The following is a 10,965-nucleotide window of genomic DNA, read 5'->3' as shown; positions in this document are numbered from 1 at the left end:
GATGTGCAACATGTAAAGATTCCCATGGGATATTCTTGATGAGTTGTATTGTAACATTGTGATAATATTTCATATAATTATTTAATATTGGGGAAAAGAATTAAATGCCCAATATTAAATGTGGGGTCAATGGGTTAGGTAGCACATGGTTTTAACACATGGTTTATGTAATATCACTTGGTGGTTTTGTGGGACTTGCTACTATATAAGCAGCCACAAGGTAGTTGTTGTAAAGTAAGAGTGAGAAATGCAAGAGTCGAGCGGGACAAGGTTTGATAGGTTAGCCAAGGGAGCATTTGTGAAGGTTGGAAGCATGGCATGAGATGTGTGGATTCATGCTTGTTCACATAGTTTGCTCGGTTGTGGCTATGGCCATGAAGGCTTCCATGGTTGTATTGCAATGGTATTTTTTGCTGAATAATACATGGTGATGGATGCTTTTGGAGGCTGGGTTTTTACTCTCAACAAGGGTTTCTCAGGGTATATCTTGTGTTACAATTTTGTGGGTATGTTGTCTATTCTCTTGCATGTGGATTTTAAGTCCATATTTATTTTAGATCTATTATGGGTTATGTGGAAACGGTTATATTCTTTGTTGTCAAGTTTCTTTACAAGTGGTATCAGAGCTATGGTTTTATTATTGTAACCCTAGATTGAATCCATGAGAATGCATGAGAGGATAAAAGAAAAGAGCAAGATATATGAATGATTTATTGCAGATCTAAGGGCTTTGGATTTGCAGTTATGATGTGATGTTAAAAGATTTGGGCATTTGAAATTTTTTGGACAAAAGGATTTTTTGGATGTTTCATTTAAATGAGGCTTTTGGGGAGTAGATTGCAAAAATGACCTTCTGGGTAAAAACAGACCTCACCATTGGATCTAGGTTGACATTTCCATAAATTTTGATATATAATATGCCCTAGTTTGGCCATGTTCAGAGGAAATGAAAGAGTTTTTTTTGGTTTCAGCTCATGATGGCTGTCAAATTTAATCCCATCGGAATTTTTCGTCACAAAAAAAAAGAAAGAAAAATCACAGTGAAAATGGTAAAAAGATTGTCTTAGTAAAACGGCCATAACTTTCTCTCAGAATATCGGATTTCAGAGTTCTTATAGGCGTTGGAAAGCTAATTCAGAGCACTACAACTTGGTATAAGTTTGGTTTTGTGATTTTAACATTTTGTCAGGTTTTAAGAGCCCTAAAGTCAGATGTTATTTATTTTGAGCACAAATTAGGGCATAACTTGGGCATACGGAGTTGGATTTTGGACTTCAAGTAGTCAACAGAAAGCTCTTGGACAGCTCTACACATTGTTTCAGATTTGGTGCAAGTTTGGCATGGTTTATTTAGTGATATATTAATTTGAATAGTTTATAGGTATATTTTGACTAAGGTAACATTGTAAGCTTATGGCATTGGAGATTTAAGATTTGATGTCATTGTATACTCAATTCATATTTCAGATTGGTCTCATGATGATATGGTTATCAGTGTTTGGTTTGGATATGTATGATGACTTGTTAGATCTACAAGTTGTGCAATGTTGTAAGCCGTCTATACTTACAGGTTGCATTTATGGCTTGGTGATGGGTTGTCTTTGCCCATTGATTTTTCATTATTGATGCATATTCAGATTGGTGGCTTAGATTTGGGTTGTCTATGCCCTAAGTCACATGATTTTATGATTTTATCTTCATGTAGAAGGGATGAGATGTTGTTACCAGGTATAGTGATGGTGGAGGATTGTGGTTGACTATTTTATGCTAACAGGTTGGGCACTTTGAGTGATAGATGTTCAGTTCATGGATGTGATCATGGTGCTATGGATTTTGGCATGACATGATTGGTTATGCAGCTACATCCTTGATGTTGATTAACTTGGATTTTCTAATTCAGTTATGGTGGTATATCTTCTTGGTTGAGGATCATGGTTATTTGGTTTCTTTTGAGGAGCTCATGATGTGCACTTTGAGTTCTTTGATGGTTTGATGCCTTGGTTGATTTTCATGGTTAGAGGATGGTTTTTCATTATGATGTCATGGATAGCTTGGATACACAGTTTAGTGGGAGCTTGTGACAATGATGGGGTGACAATGTCGAATTAGTTCCTGGTTTGGTTTGGATCTTCATGTAGGAGATGGATTTTGTGATGCCATAGGTGACTTGGTACCACAGTTGAGTGGGATTTTTTTTTTTTTTTGGCATTGATATATTTATTGAGTGTTTGCAGATGTTGGAGGTTTGTCTTAGATCCTGTTGCTGCAGAAACATCTTTGACATTTGCATGGTGCACTTGTTATCTTCATGGTATGTGGAGATGGTTTTCTTCATGGTGTATGGAGATGGTTGCATCTTGAGGACTCACAGGGTTCTTGGAAAAGGTCTGGTTTATGCTTTTATTTGACATGTTATCCTTGGTATGATGATGGTTTCATTATTATGTCATGGTATACTCTTGATACGGGTTTAGAGTTGTGACATGTTATGGTATGTTCATGTGGAGCATGTTATCGCTTTGGTTGAGATGGTTTAGATCATGTTGTCATGTTTATGTTCCTGAGGCCATGGTTGGAACTTTGACATTGATCTTGGTTTAGTTTCTTGGTATTGATTACACTAATCATAAGTTGGATACTTCATGATATTGCTATGTTGCATTTGGAGTTGGCATGGATTGATTGGTTACAGGTGCTCATAGATACTTAGAGACGGTGGTGATGCTGATTTCTCTTAGATTAGAGAAGTATTTGTTGGGACGCTTGATGGTTTCAGCAGGAAGTCCAAGGGGCAGTCACCTGATATGGACTTGAGAGGAGATTGTTCTTAGATGAGTCTTGGTTGGAGACTTGGGTATCTTGATGAGCATTCTCATTCCCCACTCTTGGTCTACTCGGTGGTTTGCTACTTGAGAGGTATAGCCCATTGTTTCTCTCAGTTGCATTATATTTATGCTTGTCTTTGATGGATATGGATTTTGAGCTATGGTACATGAGTTAGTTCTGGAGGGTTCATTTGAGAGATGGTTTAGCATTGGTTATCTCCATTTGCATATGTTGTTATGCTGGTTGAGTTTGGGAGATGATTTTATATTGGGCATATTCCTTGGATTAGGAATGGTTATTCCTTGGTTTAGGAATGGGTTTATTGAGTTTGATCTTCTTGTGAGAGCCTTACATCCATAATTAGTTATATGGTATGGTTTGGGTGTTGTTGAGGCTTCTTGTTGGGGTTTTATGGAGGAGATCATAATTGCACAGTTTACATCTAGAGGTGTGTGTAGAAGGACATGATACAGGTTATGATTTGCATAGTTTCTCTGGTCTTGGTTATCTTCTTGGATGTTCGGTTTTGCTTACATTGGATTTGAGATTAGTTAGAGATTGTGATCATTGGTTTGTGCTCATGTGTGTCATGTGAGAGATGACATGGTTATTTCTTTATCTCTTTCCTCTGTTGGTTGTGGAGAATTTGGGAGACTATTGGAGACTTGTTATGAGAGTTGTTCTTGTAGAATATCAGTTTATGTATTGCGGATGTCTTTGATGCTACATGGATTCACTTCTTTGAGATGTGAGTGGATTGGTTATAGATTTGACATTATCTTTTGCAGTGGGAGCTTCTTGGTATATATGTGGTAGGTATTGCTCTTGAGGCTTGTGATTGCAGGTTATAGATTGTATATGTTGGTGATATGAGATTCACTTGTTATACTTTTAAGGTATGGATAATTGGATGGGTTTGGCACTTGCTGTGGGTGCTATTTCAGCTATGGAATTTTGATAACTACGGATACATGTGATTACCTTTGGATTAGGTTTTTTTTTTGTGCTTGAAATTTTAGTTGGTACAGAATTTTATGATCTTCTAATGCGACAAGTTGGGTGGCTTTCTCTTGGGATGGCTTCTATGTATGTCCAGTGGCAGTGGCATTATAGGAGGTGAGATCATTCATGTTTGAGATGCTGGATACTTTGATTTTGTTGCAGGTACCAGAATTGAGCATTTGGTGTAGTTTGATCCATGATGGTGGATGTGCTGGGAGAGATTGTTCCCTTGTTCATTTATGTGGCTACGGATTGACTCTATGCAATGTATACAACAAGTGGGAGATTGTTGAGATAATGGGTGTTGCACACATTGCATAATATTGTTATATTTTATTATGTAATGTTGTATCTAGGAGTACCTAGATGGATGTGCAACATGTAAAAATTTCTATGGGATATTCTTGATGAGTTGTATTGTAACATTGTGATAATATTTCATGTAATTATTTAATATTGGTGAAAAGAATTAAATGCCCAATATTAAATGTGGGGTCAGTGGGTTAGGTAGCACATGGTTTTAGCACATGGTTTATGTAATACCACTTGGTGGTTTTGTGGGACTTGTTATTATATAAGCAGCCACAAGGGTAGTTGTTGTAGAGTAAGAATGAGAAAGGCAAGAGTCGAGCGGGACAAAGCTTGATAGGGTAGCCAAGGGAGCATTTGTGAAGGTTGGAAGCATGGCATGGGATGTGTGGATTCATGCTTGTTCACATAGTTTTCTCGGTTGTGGCTATGGCCATGAAGGCTTCTATGGTTGTATTGCAATAGTATTTTTTGCTGAATAATACATGGTGATGGATGCTTTTGGAGGCTGGGTTTTTCCCCTCAATGAGGGTTTCTCAGGGTATATCTTGTGTCACAATTTTGTGGGTATGTTGTCTATTCTCTTGCATGTGGATTTTAATTCCATATTTATTTTAGATCTATTATGGGTTATGTGAAAACGGTTATATTCTTTGTTGCCAAGTTTCCTTACAGTAAGTATGAAGTAAGATGACAGAGGTGTGGAGGGGTGGTGGTACGGATGGAGACAGGAGGTTGTATAGATGATGGAGAGAGGTACTGAGGTGCTGTGATGCCAGAGAGGGGCAATACTGCTAGTTTGAAGTAACCAAAACACAAAGAAAATATATATATCAGATAATAAATATCTTGCAACAAGAACGAAGCTCCAACTTGCCAGATCCAAGTAAAGTGTTATATACAACAACAGAATAGGGTGAGGGTTGAAGCCCATCGAAACCGCATGAGCCAAATAGGGAAGATTTTTGACTTTCGAAATGGCAAACAATCCAGAACTCCAACAAGAATTCGCAGTACATAGAAAATAATCCAAAAGCCTACCTAAAGACTACTTACAAGCTGTGCTTAAATATTCGTCGGGAAACTTTTCGAGGGTGTATAAAGATAGCCGACAGCGAAACCAACTACGGAAACAAAATAAAAATGGGTTTGAGATATATTAAATCAATTGGCCCATTAACAAGGTTTAATTAAATACATTTATTTTATGACGGGGACATTACAGTCCTCCCGTCCCAAAATTTGCTTGTCCTCAAGCAAATGGACATCTGGTTCTAGGAAACCTTTCGTAATCAGCTCTATCAATTTCGAGTTAGGCACTAAGTAGATCTTCCCGCCGAAATAACTAATGTTATCAATAAGTTTGTATCTTTCATCGCGTACATAGCCATCCCTCAACTCACATGCAAAAGTGTTCTTGGAATACTCGACCAATAGATGAGCCCGCCAATTATCCAAGGAATGCGGTGCGGTGTTGACCATCTTGTTTTTACTTGCTGCATTTGACACCAAATTTTGTTTAAAAATTACCTCCATCTTCTTGATTGTGACTTCCCTCGTTCCTTTATTTGACATTCCTCTTAGAATCACCTTCTTGCCATCCGTCTCGGATGAAAAGTCCATCCTTTCAAAACTTTGGGTGTACTGGTCAAGAGATTCCAACCATTGAATGCCCAAAATGATATCAGTATCAGCCAAATCTACGACAAAGAAATCATTTGCCATGGTATAGTTTCCCATGGAAATTTGTAGGCGTGGGATCACATAAGTGCAAGGTAACAAGGTTCCTCCTGCAACCTTAACCTCAAATCCTCCATGCTCAACTGCACACAGGCCTTTACTAGTGACCAAAGATGAACTGATGAAATTGAGTGTGGCGCCACTATCAATCATAATTGGGACTTGTTTTTCGTGAAGTATGCAGCAAACTCTAAAGATACCACTTCCAGTTGATGTAGTGAGGGTAGCAATGGAACCCTCTTTTTGTATCAGGGCATTTATTCTCTCCTGCTGGGTAATTTTTTCATCAGTTGCTGTAGGTATTTGCCCTTTGTCGTCATTAGGCATCACCTCAATGTAATGAATTTTTCCTTGCCCAAGGTAGCGATGACCAAGTCCCCATGGTTCTTTGCATGTGAAATAGAGCTTTTTCCTCCAGAGTTCTTGTCGAGAATCTTCATCAATCTGAGGTTTCTTCAGAACTGTTTCCTTGTCCTTGTCTTCTTGTGGGAATGGTGTTGGTGCAGCTGCGTGAGTTTTGGAGGAAGATGCGGCCATGTCACGCACCTTCTTAATAGCTTCGTTGAGTGCACACGGGTTGAACCGTTTGATCCAACCTCTCAAAGGCTTTCTCAGCCCATCCATGAATAACACAATTTGGTGTCTTTCAAAGATGTCTGTGACTAGTACTGACAGCCTTTGAAACTCAATGATGTAGTTGTCTACTATGCCCATTTGCTTTAGCTGAGCTAGATCTTTGAAGTTTAGCTCAAGATCCTTCCCACCGAAACAATCAATGAGTCTCTCAGTAGACTTGACATAAGAGGTCACTTGGTCGTGACTAAGAGTGACCAATCCATGATGCCACCACTCATGCGCCACTCCTTCTAGATGAAGTGCTACGAACTTGATTGCTTCCTCTTCGGGCATTGGATTGAGTTGGAAATAGGTATTTGCCTTTAGAACCCATGATTGTGCGGTAATGACTCCAGATCCATCAAATGGCGATAAGTTTACCTTTCCGATCTTTCTCCTGAGATCATCATTAAAATAACCGTGATTTCCCCCACTAGAATATCTCATTCTTAGATCAAAATAGTCTCTGTAAGATATATCACCTTCCATATTCGCGTTCCGCCAATCTTCCCAAAGTTTTTCTTGCATTTCCTCAAAAGTGGGCTCTCTGCCTTTGTGTGGTGCTTCCGTCCTTGGAAGGAAGATGGGTATCAAGGGTCGAGAGCGAGAGGGTTGAAATTTTGTCCCTCCCGAAACAGAATTGTCGCTATGCCCATTTTGTTCCCTTGTTGTCTTTCCCTTGGCCAATTTTTGTAGAGTTTCCTGCATAAGCCTTTGGGTTTCGTTGATTTGTATTTGATTTCTGTTCAGCTCTCTTAAAAGATTCATGAGTTTCGTCGTAGGATCTTGATGATTTGCCATTCTATCAATAGGGTTATTTCGCCTTCTCCTTCAAGTATAACCTTGCATTCACTTCCATAGGCAGGTAGGAACAAAAGCTTTGTTACCACTGTAATGTTCCTTTCGTGGGGGTACCCAGATTAACCAGTCACAACCATTGAAAGATGACAAGAAGACCTATAGGCCGGCTGTACAATGGAATAATGTGTGTCCATATGGGTCTAAAGGAAGTACAGAGGGCAAATGATAAGGGCCATACGACAAGGAGTGTGCACTTCGTACAACAGGAATGTGGGCGCTGTACGGTGGAGGGTATAGAGGGGAGGAGTACGGTGAAGGCAGGGCACCCTATGGTGTAGGGAGGAGGGAAGGTGTACGGTGAAATGGAGGTCGTATGGTGAAATGGAGGCCAAGTTGATGGCCGTATGGGATATCCTAGGGATTCGTACAATGGGGAAAATGCAGGCGGTACACTTGGAAATTGCAGGCCGTATGGATGGTGAGGAGGAAGTTGGTAAGTATGAAGTGAAATGCCGGAGGTGTGGAGGGGTGGTGGTATGGAGGGAGACATGAGGTTGTATGGATGATGGAGAGAGGTATGGAGGTGCTGTGATGCCAAAGAGGGGCGATACTGCCAGCTTGAAGTAACCAAAACACAGAGAAAATATATATACCAGATAATAAATATCTTGCAACAAGAATGAAGCTCTGACTTGCCAGATTTGAGCGAAGTGTTACATACAAAAACGAAATAGGGCGAGGGTTGAAGCCCACCAAAACCGCACGAGCCAAATAGGGAAGATCTTTCACTTCCAAAATGGCAAACAATCCATAACTCCAATAGGAATTCACAATACATAGAAAATAATCCAAAAGCCTACCTAAAGACTACCTACAAGCCATGCTTAAATACCTGTCGGGAAACTTTCCGAGGGTGTACAAAGTTAGCCGACGGCGACAACAACTACGGAAACAAAATAAAAATGGGTCTGAGATTCATACCTAAGGTGGAATACGCACTTCATTAAAAGGTGATACCCCACGTGGATTGGAAGATACCCTAATTCATTTGAGCCACCCCCATTCCACGCGAATTTGAAAGCATCGTGTGAGAAGCAATATGAGTTAGAAAAAAGGAAAGAAGACCCTAGCAATACCCAACATGTAGTGATGTAAGCAGATATCCTAATAAACATAGGGATAAGTAAGGGATTACCATGGAAAGTAGTAAACATCTGAGAGGGATACACATAAAATAAAAGAAAAAGACATGTCACCGAAAGTGAATGAGTTTAAACAAAGGAAATGTTATACAACACATAAGGGTGAATGGAAATAGTACTAAGTGAATACCAATCGAACATCATAGGGAAAGAGAATTTAAATTAATCAACTCACCCTTTGTATCCCACGTGGATACCCATGAACACTTGTCATATTACATTGTCATACATGACAAGAGGGAGTTGCAGACCCATGTCATGCCTAGATGGCATTGAAAGAAAAAGATACCAATAAAGAATTGGAAACCACAAAAGAGATATAGTAAAAGAAAATTATATGCAAGGAGAAAACCATGTACAAGGGGTAGACACTTCAAAATTTGACCTAGAACGATCAAAGATCTTGGAAGACAATTTAATAAAGTGGTGAATTCAATATAAAGATGAATTCTTTTGGACTAATTAAGAGAGTCGCGTGGATCAAGTAAAGGTAAAGTGGACCGACTCATAGGTATGATATACTTTATGTTTTATTCAATATTGAAAATTAATTAATTCATATTCTATATATATAATATGTTATATATTATGAATTAATAATTATTGAGTATCATGTTATGAATAAAATTAAGTATTATGTTATCTTAATTTTATTATTAAAATATAAAATAAAGAGAAATGTTATAATCTTTTATGTTGTTAGTAATTGGCATGAGTTAAATTGCTAACATTCTAATTAATGTTGATATTTTTATTTGTACATGCTATAAGAGTTATTTGCCTTGATCCTTTTCTTTGAGAATGTTATTGCAGGAAAAGGAGGATGAATATTAGATTTAGAGGGAGTCTCACACTTCTTCAAAGATAAAGAAGCTTAGAAATTAGATGATTCAAAGGAAGTCTAACACATCCATCTGAAGGAGCAGATAAATGATCAAAAGATCAAACAAATACCTTTGCATGAATAAAGGAAATCTGAGTTGTTGTGAAACATTATTGAAGCTTTTAAGAATTCATTTGAACCATCTACGAGTCTCTCTTTGATGAATGAAACTCAATGTATGAGTTGTAGATTCATTCATGTGGCACAAACATACTCAATCTAAGATATTGGCATATTGTGGACAAGTTTGAGAAAATGGAAGGACATGTTCGCTTCTACTATTAAGCTAAATGAAAGTTTGGACCTTCAATGGACGAAAAGAGCAAGTTGGAACTTACAAAGGAGTTATATTTGATACAAAATTGTTCAACGATATAAGAATGGGTGGAAATTTTATATTGTGGGGGGAATAATAGTCAATGTTTCATTCCCACTTGAACCTTATTTAGAGGGGAGATGTTCCATTCTCAAATAATCTAAAAAGACAATTTTTGAATCTTCATGTGCAGATAAGTATTCTTATCTTTTACATTTATCTACTGTTTGTAGCCTCTCTCTTATTTGTAATTCTATATATACTATAAGGATTATTTTCCTTGATCTTTTCCTTTATGTTTTAGGATATTCTTACAGAAAAAGGAGTTTGGTACTTTACATATGCTACCTAATATTGTGCATACTCAATCTAATGATAGTAGCTCCAAAGATCCTAATGATCAAGATGAATAAAATGAGGCTCTTGAAGCAAACATGTTTGATGATTAAGATTATGAGATTCTTCTACATTAAGAGGGAGTATGACACTTCTTCTAAAGCAATGCAGGAGCTTAGAAGATTGATACTCAAAGGGACTCTAGAAATACATGTGTGTGACTACATGATTTTGATGGGCCTACTCCTATGTATATCGTTAGAAAGTGATGAATTATCACTAGGAAGTGATGAGTTATCACTAGAAAATTAGATATTAGATTCAGAGCGAGTCTAACAAGAATCCTTAGAGAGCCTCTAACGGAGTAACTACTGGACCTAACTTCCCAGGATCATTGTTCAGAGGGAGAATTTTTGAGGTGCATTTCTTTGTGAATGATATCTTCTCTATGAAGAGAAGTTCTAAGTGAAACTCCTTGTATTGCATTCCTCTTTGTGAGAGAAAATTAAGGTGAAAGGCTTTGTACCACCCTTTGACTAAGTTCATGGTGGTTACTATTTTACATATGATATGTAATGAAAGGTGACTATCTTTCATTGACATATAGAAACAAAAGGTAGCTATTTTAAGGTGACGATCTTATAAATGGTAGACCTGTTATCATGACAAACTTCATTAAGTTGTTGTCCCAGAGTGCTGGAAGTCATGATAACGAATGTATCAACCAGACACCTTGATAACCAACTTATCATGGTTCTTTAAGCCAGATTTTGCCGGACACCTTGATAATCAACTCATCATGGTTCTTCGGGCCGGATTTTGCCGGACATCTTGATAACCAACTTATCATGGTTCTTTAAGCCAGATTTTGCCGGACACCTTGATAATCAACTCATCATGGTTCTTCGGGCCGGATTTTGCCGGACACCTTAATAA

Source organism: Cupressus sempervirens, chromosome 6 (genome assembly GCF_028749045.1).
Source record: "Cupressus sempervirens isolate cs-2001-9-10 chromosome 6, ASM2874904v1, whole genome shotgun sequence".
In the NCBI taxonomy this organism is placed as follows: domain Eukaryota; kingdom Viridiplantae; phylum Streptophyta; class Pinopsida; order Cupressales; family Cupressaceae; genus Cupressus; species Cupressus sempervirens.
Note: the sequence above shows the minus strand (reverse complement) of the source record.